The sequence below is a fragment of the Leucoraja erinacea genome, chromosome 3 (assembly GCF_028641065.1).
Source record: "Leucoraja erinacea ecotype New England chromosome 3, Leri_hhj_1, whole genome shotgun sequence".
Lineage (NCBI taxonomy): Eukaryota > Metazoa > Chordata > Chondrichthyes > Rajiformes > Rajidae > Leucoraja > Leucoraja erinaceus.
This window is the reverse complement of record NC_073379.1, coordinates 62,934,445-62,950,885: the sequence shown is the minus strand read 5'-3', so window position 1 is coordinate 62,950,885 and position 16,441 is coordinate 62,934,445.

Here is a 16,441-nt window from a genome sequence, read left to right as displayed (position 1 = left end):
TCAGCCCACCGAATCCACACCGACCTTCGACACCCGTTCACAATAGTTCTATCTTATCCAACTTTTGCATCCGCTCCTTGCACAACTTACAGAGGACAATTAACCCACAAACCCACACGTCTTTGGAATGTGGGAGGAGACCAGAGCAGCCGGAGGAAACCCGCATGGTTACAGGGAGACAGAATCCAAGTTCAAGGTTGAACACGAATTTGTAGCACTATGAGGCAGCAGATCTACCAGATGTGTTACTGTGTCACCAGAAAACCTTTCGTAACCAGGGGAATGCCTGGTTGTAGTGTGGTTTATAGTCGCATGTGAATCACACAGAAACTACCCAACTTCCATGGTAAATGTGTCTGCGAAAATGTCAAATGTGCTGCCACTTGCAAGATGAAAAATACTGATGTTTTACTGTTATACTAAACATAATTCCAGGCTAAAAAGTCATATTATTGCAATACAGAATACTTTTGTGATATTGAAATTAGGTCTTATTATTGATCAGGATAAGGGATTAATAAATGTCACTGGACTGTGCTATAAGTTCTAATACCCAAATTCAATGTCAAAAGAAAGTAGAGTTTCCGGCACTCGTATATAATATATTAGTTTTTAAATTCTTCCTAAAAAAAATAATTTAAAGAAATGATCATGGGCTGGCTTGAGTCTGAACAGCAGTATGTAACTAACAAAAGCCTGCAGACCAAAGGATTCACGAGGATAAATAAAATCAGGAACTATTAATACCAACTAAATACCAACTTCAAAGGTCCAGGCTACAGTAAACAACTCAGCTTTGCAGAACAACCATGCTATCACTCTGACAAGATTTAACACTTTAGATGCTGTCATGTAAAGTTACACACCATTATAGTGAACATCATCAAATAATATCAATAAGGATAACTTTTAGAATGGCAACAACTGCAATAACTGAAAAAAATGACAGACTGTATCCAATACAGTGCTGCACTCAATGATGAAACTGTTAAATAAAATATTGAGAACATATTTGTATTATTTGGCTTTTGAAAACAACAGTTGAGTTTTCAGATCGTAGGTTCCAATTCTAAGAAAGTGAATGGGCTGTTGCACAAAGAGCTGAAGTTACCCATCTTCAGGAATGGCTTTTATTTGCCCAAGTCAAACATTCATTTTAAAACAAACCTTTTACAAACGTGGGGTTATGTGACTTGACTGGCGATTGTTATTTTTAGGGCTGGTCAGCTGAGAATATGAGAATATCATAGTTGTTTAACTGATGGGAATGCTTTCCACTAGTTTACACAATACGTTCAAATGACCTATGACAGAAATTGTAACAACTCTTTTCACACACTGTTATTAAATACCAATGACAATCAAACCGAAAGAATAAATCACCTTTCACTGGGTGTATTTTATCTTCCAAGGCTGTTACATTTTTAATGAGACATTGGATTGTTTTTCTCCTAATTTGTTCTCTGTTGTGACCTCTTCCTCACCCATTCCCTGAAGCAAAGTAAGCATTCTTCTGGGTAAAGAAAATGCATCCAAAAAGTCTCCTCACTGTCCAGGTGAATGTTTTAAATTAATAATAACTAATCATTTCAAATTCCTCAGCCAGAGGAAATAGTATTTCCTTCATCACTCTATCAAATCTTTCCCAGTTTAACATCCGCCAACTCCATTAACTCTCTATAGCCTTTGTAATAGTCCCAATATCTCAAGCATCTCTTGCAATTATCCTGAGTGACAACTTTGTGAACCTAAAACTGAAACTCCTTAAGGCTTTCATTTATTTCCTGTAATAAAATGCCACAACACAAACCCTTATGGGCTTGTCCCACTTAGGCGATTTTTCAGGTGAATGGAACGGCTACTGTCAGAGTGGAACACACACACACATCGCTTCCTTCACCAGCCCATTATGCAGGCGGGAAACAGGGCAAGCGGGAGGAAATTCACATGGTGCAAAGTCAATGTGATACAGACACACACCACGAGGAACAGGAAGGTTGGCACTGCAATTAAGATGGTGAAAGCACAGTGTACGGGAAGGGTCACTTAAGTTCTTTAAAAGAGAGGGGGGAGAGGGGGGAGAAGGGGGAGATGGGGTGGGGAGAAGGAGTGAAGACGACTTTTAAGAAGCCAGAGATACACGCCTGTGAAGCTCGGCGGACATTAACATTATTTGTCGGTTATCCTTGGTTCTGAAAACTACTGCTGACGTTTATTTTCCCAATGAGCCAATGAAATTCACCGATCAGCAACGGCGACAACCTACGAGAACCTACGACCTCCTGGCGACTCACTACCTCTGCACCTGCGACACGAGAATTCTCGCTACTCTCCATGGCGGCTTCATTCTGGTCGCCGCTAATTTAGCAACATGTTGAAAAATTAGCGGTGACCAGAATGAAGCCGTGACTAGTTCCGAGAATACGGGAACTATTCACGACCATGAAGGCGACTCCCCATCAACCACCCGCGAACACGTGGCGACCGCAGTCTCCTGTAGTTGCCTAAAAAGTCACCCAAGTGGGACAGGCCCATTACTATACTAACCAATGTTTTGTATGGATTCATCATTAGTTTTTGCTTTTGGATTGTAAGGTCCTAATTATAAAAGCTAACTACCCAGAAATTAATCTCCAGTCCGTAGCACTAAACATGCTAATGTAATAATGTCAATGCACTGAACTTTAACTGTAAGTCAATTCTATTGCCTTCAATGGAAAGAATGGCAGAGACAGAACACATTGTATTAATGTACCCATAGTAAAACACTGTTGCAGCAGCAATTGCATGACTTTGAAGGTGCCAGACTGGTACATTTTAAGGATTATTGGAAATTAAAATCCCAACACACCTGGGATCTTTGTTTTTAAAAGAAATTGTACTGTTGTGTAGTAAATGTTCCAGTGAACCCAGTCAGTTTAAAGGAAGAATGAGAACATGGGCACTGATAAGTCTCAGGTGAATGTTGGAAACAGTGGGCGGGTACGTTTTAAGGTAACACAGGAAAGGGGCCCTAATGATTTTAAAGGGATTGTGGGAAACTTGGCCACTTAGAGGTTAAAAGAGGCATGGACTAGATTGGTTCAGAAAATGTGCGGGTTGGCGGATGGGTGGTCAGATCTGATTTGTGTGCTTTGGGGTTTCTGGCTGACTACTGCAGAGAACTGGGCTTTGGGTTAGGTTCCCAAAGGAGAGTCAGGGAATCAAACTGCCAAAAGGGGTCCTCTCCTGAATCAGGTTGCCACCGCTGTATTGGCACCTTTTCAGGGAGGTCTGCTTTAACTTGCACAGTAGCAGACACTGGAAATCTTGCTTCTATACAAGTGACCTGTGATTCATGCTACTCACATACTTACTGCAACAAACCCACAGATGGTATCCAGGCACAGACTGCCTATCATTGGAAGTCAGTCGACATGCCTGGGATCCTCCATGATTTATTTATAGGATGCATGGAGGGCCCTAGAAAAATATTTGCTAACTTCACAATCTCACCAGTAAGTCCTTGATTTCCATTAATGTTTTACTTTTTATTTAAAGTGGGTCACATAGCACACAAAAACATGGTGCTGTGTAATCGAACTTCTAAGCAACTGTGTGAGGTGACTAGCAGGCATGGGAACAAAAGCATGTTGGTCATTACTTCACTTGCTACAAAGTTCTATCTTTTGATAACGTATTTGTAATTAATAATGTAATGATAATGTTTTAGTGTTCTGATGAGATAGCAAGAATTTTCCATGCCAGTTGTTGCTCTGTCAAGTGAGAGGAAAATGATATCCTGGTAACTTATGTGCAAACATGTGAGCATCAAAGTTGCTACAGAAGTTTGAAAACGCATACCTCCAGATTCAGGAACAGTTTCTTCCCAGCTGTTAGCAAGCAACTGAAGTACTCTCATTAGCCAGAGTGCGGTCCTGCCCTCCCATCTACCTCACTGGAGACCTTTGAACTATATTTGAACGTTGCACTGAATGTTATACCCTTTGCACTGTGGACGGCTTGATTGTATTCATGTATGTTCTTCCCTCTGACTGGAAACTCTTTTTACTGCACCTCTGTACACGAGATAATAATAAACTAAACTAAACACCAGTAAATTGGTCTGATGGTTGTATGCTCAATCTAAATAATAAAAGAAACAGCTGTTTATCTAACACATGGCATTTTCTGGCTGGTTTCCAGTGAGTGATCTGGCATTCAATTGCATGTCATAAAATCATTGAATCAATCAGCAAAGTGGGAAATTCAGTCCATTACGCCCGTGAGAGTTCTTTGTTGGGACCAATAAATTAGGACTTCTCTCCTTATTCTTTGTCCATGGTCCAACAAGTTCACAGCCAGCAGATAAAAGGTTGTTCCAGTTGATATCATTGCTGCCACCAGGATCTGAGGCGAAACACTTAAGTTCACTAAAAGAAATCTTTAAACACAACATCTCTTTAAATGCAACTCAGTATCAAGTGGCTATATTATTGGGATGGTCCATGATCATCAGACCTTAAATCTAGTGGAAAATAACATAACGCAAATAATCAGTACAAAGTTATATTAGTAAAAGGATTTCCTCAAATGTAGTTCTATTTTTTTAATTGTTATCTTGTACAGTAGCACTAAACATGCTCATTTAAGACAGTAAACCCTTGTTATAAATGACCATTGGGGGAAGGAGGGGAAATAGTATCCATTATTGCTGATTGCCCGCTGTAACCGTGTGAGGGATTACCGAGTAATAGAGTATCATTGTATAAGTAGTGGAAATAAAGAAATGCAGATGCTGGTTAATACACAAAAGGACACAAAGTGCTGGAGTAACTCAGCAGGTCAGGCAGCAGACCATGGATAGGTGCCGTTCCTGTTCATGACCTTTTTTCAGACTCTTGGTCCATAACTGGGGCTGGAATCCAGATCAGTTGACGGCCCCGGCCTGCTGTTAGCCCGGGGGAGAGGTGAGGATCGGGCACTCACTGGTTGCTGCCCACGGGCAGCCGGAGTGCAGGTAAAGGTCGGGGATGGTGATGGCAGGCAGGGCCTGGAAGCAGCCGGGGTGGAAGTGCAGGCCATCGTAGGCCAGTGGTCGATAGGTCCATCTGCTATAACCGAGATCCATTGTAAAGAGGTCCATAATAACGAGGATGCATTTATTGTCTTGGTTCAGCATTATTTATTCTTCTAGTTGCTAAATGTCTTTAACATCTTCATTTAGTACGCATGTGGATAAAAGGGACAAAAGATGCAGTGAAACTTTTACGGAACTAGGTATTGCCAATCCACATGACCACGTGTTTCTTGGCCTGTGTGAAGGAGCAGAGAGGGAGGGGGGAGGGGGAGGGGGGAGGGGGGGGCGGGGGCAGGAGAGTGGAGTGGATGGGGCAGTGGATTTGGTCATGTGCAGGATATTTTCTAACATTGAAGGATCTATGTAAATGCAAAATTGTATTATTTGCTTTGTTGTTTACAGAGGTAGTTGATCCATAGATACATAGAAAATCGGTATACGAGCAGGCCATTCAACCCTTCGAGCTAGCACTGCCATTCAATACGATCATGGCTGATCATGCACAATCACCCCGTTCCTGCCTTCTCCCCTTATCCCTTCATTTCGCTAGCCCTAAGAGCTCTATCTAACTCTCTTTTAAATGCATCCAGTGAAGCAGAGAATTCCACAAATTCACAAATCTCTGTGTGAAAACGTTTTTCCTTATCTCAGTTCTAAATGGCCTATCATTTATTCTTAAACTGTGGCCACTGGTTCTAGACTCTCCCAACATCGGGAACATGTTTCCTGCTTCTACCATGTCCAATCCCTTAATAATGTTACATGTTTCTATAAGATTCCCTCTCATCCTTCTAAATTCCAGTGAATACAAGTCCAGTCATTCCATTCTTTTATCATTTGACAGTCCCACCATCCCGGGAATTAACCTCGTTAACTTACGCTGCACTGCCTCAATAACAAGAAAGTCCTTCCTCAAATTAGGGGACAAAAACTGCACAAATTACTCCAGATGTGGTCTCACCAGGGCCCCGTACAACTGCAGAAGGACCTCTTTACTCCTATACTCATATCCTCTTGTTATGAAGGCCAACATGCCATTAGCTTTCTTTACTGCCTGTTGTACCTGCATGCTTACTTTCAGTGACTGATGTACAAGGACACCCAGATCCTGTTGCACTTCCCCTTTACCTAACCTGACACCATTCAGATAATAATCTGCTCTCCTGTTCTTGCCACCAAAGTGGATAACCTCACATTTATCCACATTATACTGGATCTTCCCTGCATCTGTCCACACACCCAGCCTATCCAAGTCACCCTGCATCCTCAAAGCATCCTCTTCACAGTTCACACTGCCACCCAGCTTTATGTCATCTGCAAATTTGCTAATGTTACTTTTAATACCTTCATCTAAATAATTTATATTGTAAATAGCTGCAGTCCCAGCACAGAGCCTTGCGGCATCCCACTAGTCACTTCCTGCCATTCTGAAAGGAACCCGTTAATTCCTACTCCTCGTTTCCTGTCTGCCAACCAATTTCCTATCCATGTCAATGCCCTACCCCCAATACCATGTGCTCTAATTTTGTCCAATTATCTCATGTGTGGGACCTTGTCAAAGGCTTTCTGAAAGTCCAGATACACGTCCACTGGCTCTCCCTTATCCATTTTACTTGTTACATCCTCAAAAAATTCCAGAAGGTTTGTCAAGCAAAATTTCCCTTTCGTAAATCCATGCTGACTTGGACCGATCCTGTTACTGCTATCCAAATGCTCCACTATTACATGTTTAACAATTGACTCCAGCATCTTCCCCACCACCAATGTCAGGCTAACTGGTCTATGATTCCTTGCTTTCTCTCTCCCTCGTTTCTTAAAAAGTGGGATAACATTAGCTACCCTCCAATCCACAGGAACTGATCCAGAACTTATAGAACATTGGAAAATGATCACTAATGCGTCCACCATTGACTAACTAACGTGAATTTTCTTCAGTTCTACATCATCCTACATCCCCTAGTACATCTGGGAGATTATTTCTGCCTTCCTCAGAGAAGACAGAACCAAAGTACCTCTTCAATTCATCTGCCATTTCCTTGTTCCCCATAATAAATTCACCTGTTTCTGTCTTCAAAGGACCCACATTTGTCTTAACTAAACTTTTTATTTTCACATGCCTAAAGAAGCTTTTACTATCCTCCTTTATATTCTTGGCTAACTTACCTTCGTACTTCATCTTTTCTCCCCAAGACCACCAGGGCCAGGAAGATGGCAGCCCTGCTGGCAATTTTTAGTTCGTTAAAAGTTTGTTTGAATGTTCTTCGGTAAGTTTTATGTGGGGGGGGATCGGGGGAAACTTTTTTATTTCAAGTTCTTACCTTGCCGGAGATGTGATTATTTTTCGGATCACATTCTCCGGGCTCTGCAGCCTACCATCGATGGAGCTGGAAGCCTCCTCGGACTGTTGTGAGCCCCACCATGGGGCGTGGACTTAACATCGGAGCGAATCCATTGCCTGGGATCGCTCCCACCGCGACCACCGTGGACTTACCATCTAGGGCTCGCAGTCTCGGGAGAGGCTAGTCGGGAGCTCCAACATCAAAGTAGGCTCGACCACCATCCCGACACGAGGTTCGATCACCTGGTGCGGGGGAGCTGACAACCCCCTGATGCGGGAGCAGATCGCCTCGATGCGGAGGGCACGAATGCTGCCGGCTATGGGAGTCAAGACCGTCCCGTCAACGGAGGGCTCAAGGCCCCCGACCGAGGAAGAACAAAAGGAAGGACTTGAACTTTATTTCGCATTCCATCACAGTGAGGAATGTGTAGGAGTCACTGTGGTGGATGTTCATGTTAAAATTTGTTTCTGAGTGATTTGTTGCTTTTAATTGTATGCCTGACCTGGCCAATGAAATTCCTCATATTTTGCAAAACATACTTGGCAAATAAAGTGTGATTCTGATTCCGATTCTGATTTGCCTTTTTCGCTACCTTCCGTTGTTCTTTCCCAATCCTCTGGCTTCCCGCTCATCTTTGCTACGCTGTATTTCTTCTCTTTTAGTTTTATACCATCCTTGACTTCCCTTGTAATCCATACATGCCTATTACTTCACTTAGAATTAATCCTCATTTTTGGAACGAAATGATCCTGCATCTTCTGGATTATTCCCAGAAATTCCTGACATTGTTGCTCCATCATCATCCCTGATAGGGTCCCTTTCCAGTTAACTTTGGCCAGCTCTTCCCTCATGCCTCCATAGTCCCCTTTGTTGAACTGCAATACTGACACTTCTGATTTTATCTTCTCCCTCTCAAATTACAGATTACAACATCATATTATAGTCACTACCTCCTAATGGTTCCTTTACCATGAGTTCCCTTATCAAATCCAGTTCATTACACAACACTAAATCCAGAATTGCCTTCCCCTGGTAGGCTCCAGTATAAGCTGCTCTAAGAATCCATCTCGGAGGCCCTCTACAAACTCTCTTTCTTGGGGTCCATTACCAACCTGATTGTCCCAGTCTACCTGCCATTTTAACCACCGTAGCATTACCTTTGTTACATGCAAATTTTAACATCCGATTCAACTTGCACCCTATATGCAAGCTACTGTTTGGGAGCCTGTAGATAACTCCCATTAGGGTCTTTTTGCCTTTACAATGTCTCAGTTCTATCCACATTGACTCTTCGTCATCCACATTGGAGCTGTGCCAAGTGTTGATGATGTCTCTTCGACTCTGACAGAAGAAGGCAGGGCTGGCGAGCTTCCATGAGTGCTCCCACCGCTCCCACTCATTCTGCTATGAATGTATTGAGCAGTGCCAGCTTACCATGCTCAATTGAGTACAGCAGCAGACATGTGGACCTAAGGGGGGGGGGGGGGGGGGGGGGGGGGGGGGGGGGGGGGGCTCTGGCTCTTTTACAATGTATGTACATTTTGGGAGCCAAATCTAATGATGCCAAGGATACTAATTCCAAGCTGCAAGCGCTGCTGGAATCATGCTCTCAGTTCTACTATGGTTCTCGGTTCTGCACGGTTATGGTTTAGACAGAATCCTAGATTGTCAGCTTGTTTCTGAGTTATATACACCTTCCATGGAAACCTCTAAATATGAATAACCTCTCACAATATTATTAGATTCAAAGATCTGCTACATGTACACATTAGTTCCTATGAACAGCAGAGCTAGTTTCTTCTGATAGTAACTGCTCCTTCTTATCACATGTGATGTTGATGCCATTCATTACAAAAATGTGCAAGTATTATTACCATATTGAATGATTTTTGTCAATCCCCAAGACCATTTTCCAACTACAGGATAAAATCGGACTTATGGACATCTATATTAATGAAACCCATTCACGTATTCCAACATTTAATACACTGGAACATAGGCAGTGTCATATTCATCATTATTCTTCTTATTGATTCCTTTACTACCCTTCATGTAATCCTCACTTTTATTTGCCCTACAATTTACCTTGTCAAACTCTCCATGCCATAATTTATTACTTTAAACTGATTTTTCCATTTGCTAATGTATTTGACTTCTGTCTCAAATGCCCTAAGACTTGCTAATTCCTGTTACCTCCTCTCCCCCTACCAACCCTCATGGTCCCTCAGATCCACCAGCCGGTCTCCTCTCCATCCACAAGTCCAACCTCCGCAGTTTTGGGGACAGAGCCTTCTCTAGGGCAGCTCCCAGGCTCTGGAACTCCCTCCCCCAACTGATCCGCAATTCCGTGTCCCTCACCATCTTCCAGTCCCGCCTCAAGACCCATCTCTTCACCTCTGCCTATCCTTAGCCCCACGTCCCCCTCCCTTTTCATCTGTGCATTAATTGCCTCATATTGTGTTTTGAATTGTATTCTGTCTTTACTTTGTGTACTAGTCATGTCTCTACTATTTATTTCATTCCCCTTACATGTTTTTCCTCTACCTGCTAAATTTTTGTAAGGTGTCCTTGAGACTCTTGAAAGGCACCCATAAATAAAATGTATTAATATTATTATTATTACCTCTTTCATACCCATGTATAACTATTTCATACATAGTCTTCATAATCCTGCAAATAGCAAGCAGCTCCCACCTATTAATTGATGCAATATTACTAAACAAATTGGCTACACAATCAATTCTTCAGAGCATTATAGCCCAAAGGGTTTAAGATTCTTCTCCTTCCACAGTTGTGTATTGTTATTTGACTTAGCCATGATCAGCCCAGTCACTTCAAGGGTAGTGTTGATTCTACTGCTCAGTTCTTTCCGGTGGTCAGATAACAATAACAAATTACATGGCTATGAAACAACTGGAAGTCTTGTTTGCACGTACAGTTATGATAGATCCTATCTCACATCTCCCATTATTCAGGTCGCTGAAAGTCCCACTCTCCAATAGATGGCACCCATCTCTAATCCTTTCCTCATCATCACCCTCCAGTTCCCTTAGGATCAAATTCTCGAATTCTCCAAATTGCCATAAATTCAGAATCCCTGAATTTCACCCACCAATTTCCTGAAGGGGGCACCACTCTCAGATTGCCCTAAGATCCCTATCAGATATGCAGATAATCTCACTCCCTAATCAAGTTCAAGTGAGTTTATTGTCATGTGTTCCTGATAGGCCAATGAGATTCTTGCTTTGCTTCAGCACACAGAACATAGTAGGCATTGACTACAAAACAGATCAGTGTGTCCATAAACCATAATATAAATATATACACACATGAATAAATAAACTGATAAAGTGCAAATAACAGATAATGAGTTATTAATAATCAGAGTTTTGTCCGAGCTATTGGTGTTAATGATTCCCCAATGGCTCCCACCATCTGATCTCTTGGAGTCTTGATCCCTCGATGACCAACTCCCTAAATCCCCAAGGCTGTGGTCTACTGATGGGAGAGAGGCCGCAGCAAGGATTTGCAAGATTATGTCCTGGGATGGTGACTTTGTTGAATAAAGAGAAATGATGCAAACTGGGCTGAAACATTCTTGAGTTTAAAGAAGGCAATCACATTGAGAGGTGCAAATTAGGTTTTGCCTGTCAGGTTTATGCTAAATGGGCATTTGGACTAGTAAGAAAATACAGGCATGTGGTGCCAGATTTTCTATCCATTTATCAATACTTTAGTCTCAGAAGTCCATATAAATATAAATAGACTGGTGATATTCTTGATGCACAGTTTCTGTCTGGCTGACAGAGCAACCCTCTCCCTGAAATTTATTGCTAGCTTATGGTATAAGTATTACTTGCTACGTTACCACCAGCCTCCCCCACACATCCACGTCTGCTGCCATGACAGCACCTGATTCACAAGCGCTGCTACTATACCGAAACCATCGCTGCATTTCCTCTGTTTATTCAGTCCAACTCGGTATCCTTTTCTTCCACCCAGTTTAAAAGTTATTACAACCCGAGTCAAAATATGAGGATAGTTTGGTTTTGAAAGCTTTCCCATTATCCAACCCATTATCTCTCTCATTCGTGGTGCATGTCCTAGCCTCATTAGTGCTCCCAAAATGGAAGCTCCCTCAGCATCCGGTGGGCCTATACCAACAGTTACTGTTGCAGATGTCAGATCGGCCTTCCTGAGAACCTGTGGAAAGTAACTGGTCCGGATGGAGTTGCAGGCCGTGTTCTCATGACCTGTGTGGACCAGCTGGCTGTGGTATCCACTGTAGTGGCCTGGACGAGGTCAGGAAAAGGCCAGACGCCAGGCAGGTTCAGAAGTTGTTTAACGAATCCACGCAAACAGATAGAACGACCCTTGGTAGCTACCGGGAAACCCTGTGGGCAGACAATCGTCCCTGTCCCTCAAGAGCCGAGGGGAATGACCAAAGGAGTGGCCTAATCCCCAGGGACCACCACAGCTCCCCCCAAGAGCGGGAGGCACGAAATGGACAGGAGGGCCGATGGCCACCAAGGCTGTCCATTCAGAGAATCCGAGCTGCCCGCTCAGACTCGCTAAGGCCAAATCGCCTGACGAGCAGGGTCTTGAGGCCCTCATATTGGTTAGCTGCCGGGGGGGCGCTGAGGTAAGGTTTAACTCACCTCGCAGTCGCTTGGTCAAGAGCGCTGACCACGTAAAAATACTTAGTTTCATCGACCATCACCCCTCACAGAGCAAACTGTGCCTCTGCCTGCTGGAACCAGATCAGGCTCTTCGGTCCACAAAGTCGGGAGCTTCAGCGCAATGGCGTTGTTTTCCATCACGATGCACGATGAACGACGGGGTCACCAGTTGTAGTGGCCTGGGCGAGGTCAGGTAAAGGCCAGACGCCAGGCAGGTTCAGAAGTAGTTTAATGAATCCAGGCAAACATACAGAACGCCCCTTGGTAGCTACCAGGAAACCCCCATGGCAGACAATCGTCCCTGTCCCTCAAGAGCCGAGGGGAATGACCAAAGGAGTGGCCTAATCCCCAGGGACCACCACACCACAAACATTTTTAACCACTCGCTTCTTCTTTCTGAGGTTCACATTTGCTTTAAGAAGAAACTTTCATATCAATAGAGTGACATGCATCCTGTGGTCAGAGCAAACAGGTTGTGGGTGCCGACTTTCCTGTCGACAAATATAGTTATGAAGAAGCAGTTCCTCAGAGCTGGATAGCATTCCTTGTGGGTTGCAAGCTTCTACAGCACTGATGTAACTGCAAGATTCTCTACTGAGATGTTAAAGCGTTCTGTTAAAGGGCACAGCCTCTGGCAAGCGAGTTCATTGGAACATGAAGATCAAGGTCAAAACCATTTATACCTCACGCTGCCTAGGCAAGGCCAGCGGCATAATCAAGGATGAGTTGCCCCCTGGCCACTCCCTCTTCTCCCCTCTCTCATCAGGCAAAAGGTATAGAAATGTTCAACCCCACACATCCAGATTCAGGGACAGCTGAATCATCCTACAACATACTGAGAGCACCTCTTTGGTGACCCTCGGACTATCCTTGATCGGACATTGATGGCTTTACCTTGCACTAAACGTTATTCCCTTATCATGCATTTATACCCTGTAAATGGCTCGATTGTAATCATGTATTGTCTTTCTGCTGACTGGTTAGCATTCAACAAAAGCTTTTCACTGTACCTCGGTACACATGACAATAAACTAAACTGAACTGAACATGAAACAAATTGACCCAATGCCTAAATAAAAGGCCACAGCCCAACATACACCTCAAATATTGAGACAAATGATCGCAAAAAAGTTAGGATGGACAGCTTTGTTTGCTATTTGTGGGCCTGTAGGAATGTGCTCTGTTCTAACTTAAGCATAGCTGCGGGATTATTCACATGATGCTCTCATAATAGAATGCCGCGTAGAGGACAGGCTTATGATACAATTACGCACCCATTCAGAAATCTCAAGAACAAATCTGAAGCCGAGAGGTAAAAGTGTTGGTGTTAAATTGACTATGCTTTCAGCCATTCTTTGGTTTTTCTTTCCAATTTTTGTTTCTGTTGATTTAAGTACCAAATACCCAGAAAGAAGTAGTTCAGACAATTTACAATAAGCATGCGATATCTGACAAAGTAAACTCAACAACTGGAAGACTTGGCCAAGACATCTCCACTGGTTGCTGTTGATCCTCCTGTTGCCTCTACTGACAAATGAACTTGCATTTTATGTACGCAGTGCAATGCCAATACTAACCTTGAATTGGATTCAAAGCTGCGTTATCATTGACCTTCTGTGAAATCAGTCCAAATGAATTTAGCAAGTTTACACTGGGACTTGTCCTGTATGCGTTAGACCTTTGGTGCTGATATCCAGTGATACAAACATCTCTCGACGATCATTATAAAGACAGTTTAAAACTTACCCGTGAGTGAATGTGAATAAAGAGGCGATAATGATGACTTTCTGAGAGTCCAGAACATATTGAAATGTGGATAATGCTCCTTTTTACACCTCACATCACCCCTAAAACTCTTCCCCCTAATTTTAAATTTCTAATTGATCTTATATTATTCACCTTTAATATAGTCATACAGTGTGGAAACAGGTCCTTAATTGTACCAAAACTCACCCACAATGGCCAACAATGTCTCAGCTACCCTAGTCCCACTTGCCTGCGTTTGGTCCATATCCCTCCAAACCTGTCCTATCCATGTACCTGACTAACTGTTTCTTAAATGATGGGATAGTCCCAGCCTCAACTACCTCCACTGGCAGCTTGTTCCATACACCCACCACCCTTAGTGTGAAAAAATTACTCCTCGGATTCCAATTAAATCTTTTCCCCTTCAACTTGAACCTATGTTCTCTGGTCATCGATTTCCCTCCTCTGGGCAAAAGACTATGCATCTACCCTCTCTCAGCCACGACTACCACTGTGTACATTATTCTATCTCGCCTGGTCCACATCACGTCAGAGACATTTCTTGTGTTCCCTTTACCCTCCCTCAATTTGGAATTTAAAACATATTTCTCTTGAAATATGTTGAATCCATCAACATGAGAGGTTAACTCCATTTCTCTCTCCACGGACAACACCTGACCTGCTGAGTATTTCCAGCATTTGGTGCTTTTAGTTCAGATATCCAGCACCTGTAATTTCTTGTGCATTTCAGTTGCAATTTAACGGAAACCGAGATAAACATACATAGAAATGTGTCACGCTACAGTAATTGCGGGCACATTTGAGCATGGAAGGTAATATGAACAGAAGTCACAATGCTGTATTCATGATGTGTGGTTTTTAAGAAATATTATCAAAACCTAAGCCTTTCTTTTTGGAAAGGAGATGGCTGATATTATGAGATCCATGAGATCTTCAAGAGAGTGGATAAAGTAAATTTGGAATATTTCTAGGTAAAGACAAAAAAAACAAGCAAATACACAATGGGCAAGTGAAGTATATTTAAGGATGGTGCCATGAAGTATTTCTTCACTACATCAACAATCACAGCATGCAAGATATATCCAAATATCATTAATTATGGCTGAAGAACGGCTACCATAACAAATTATAAATTATTTATTACAGTCTTGAGGTTTTATGTCTCTTCGTGAAGGGTTTTTTGTCAGGTCTTCAAAATTAAGTGTATTACACCAGATTTTATAGAAGTTACACCCCAGAACTTCGGTAGACATTAAAAGCATGCATCAAAATGGCATTGTTTGGGGGATCTTTGCCAATTTCTTCTTGTGCTGATCATGCATGATTTTCAATTGCACTTTGTGCAAACATGTGTACTTTGGAGATGCTGATACTTTCCACATTCTGCTTGTTAAATGCAGGAGTCTGTTCCGAGTAGTTTTCCTACCGAAATTGACCATCACTGACGAGCAGTGATTGCAGTCTATAGCATTCATACTGTAAGACACACTACAAATACTCAGCAATGTAGAACACAAAACACATGGAGGCCATGGATAGGCGATGTTACGATGTCCTTCAGAGTTGTCCTTTAGAGAAGCTGCTTGTCCTGCTGAGTTACTCCAGCACTTTGCGTTCATCACCAAATTCCAGCATCGGCAGTTCCTTATGTCTCCAACAACTCACTAATGTTTCTTCACATAACCCACATGTTCTACCACCTGGGCCAGAATAAGAGGGCGACACCCTTTTCTCCCCTCTCCCATTGGGCAAAACATATACAAGTGTGAAACCCCACACCTCCAGATTCAGGGGCAGTTTCTTCACAACTTTATCAGGCACCTGAACCATTCTACCAACATCTAGAGAGCAGTCCCGAGCTACTATCTACCTCATTGGAGATCCTCGGACTATCTTTGATCAAACTTTACTGGACTTTATCTTGCACTAAACATTATTTACGTTATTCCCTTTATCATGTATCTGCACACTGTGGATGGCTCGATTGTGAACATATATTGTCCTTCCACTGACTGGTTAGCACCTAACAAATGCTTTTCACCGTACCTCGATGCACGTGGCAATAAGCTAAACTCAAACTGAAGAGGAACAGAACTTCATAATTTCAGTCTCTAGCTTGTTCATACATCCCTTCTGAGTAAAACACATTCGTGACTTAGAAATTCATTGCTGTTCCTCCATCATCAGTGTTTCAAAATACAGGACTTTTGCTATGGAATGGCCATCATCACACACACACACACTGCAGCAGATCAAGAGGTCCACATCCTTCCTCCCCCTCCCTCCTCATCAATATAATGTTCATAAGTGATAGGAGTAGAACTAGGCCATTCGGCCCATCAAGTCTACTCCGCCATTCAATCATGGCTAATCTATCTCTCCTTCTCAACCCCATTCTCCTGCCTTCTCCCCATGACCCCTGCCACCCGCACTATGGGCAATGGACAACACAATACTGCTTTGTTCATGGTGGATACACCCTGGGTAACTCTTGACTTATTATAAAGAGGCGGGTTCCTCTTGGTCTAACCTATAAATATTGGAATACGAATTAAGTTTTCACTTGCACCTACCTGCCCGCTATGGAAAATCAGAAC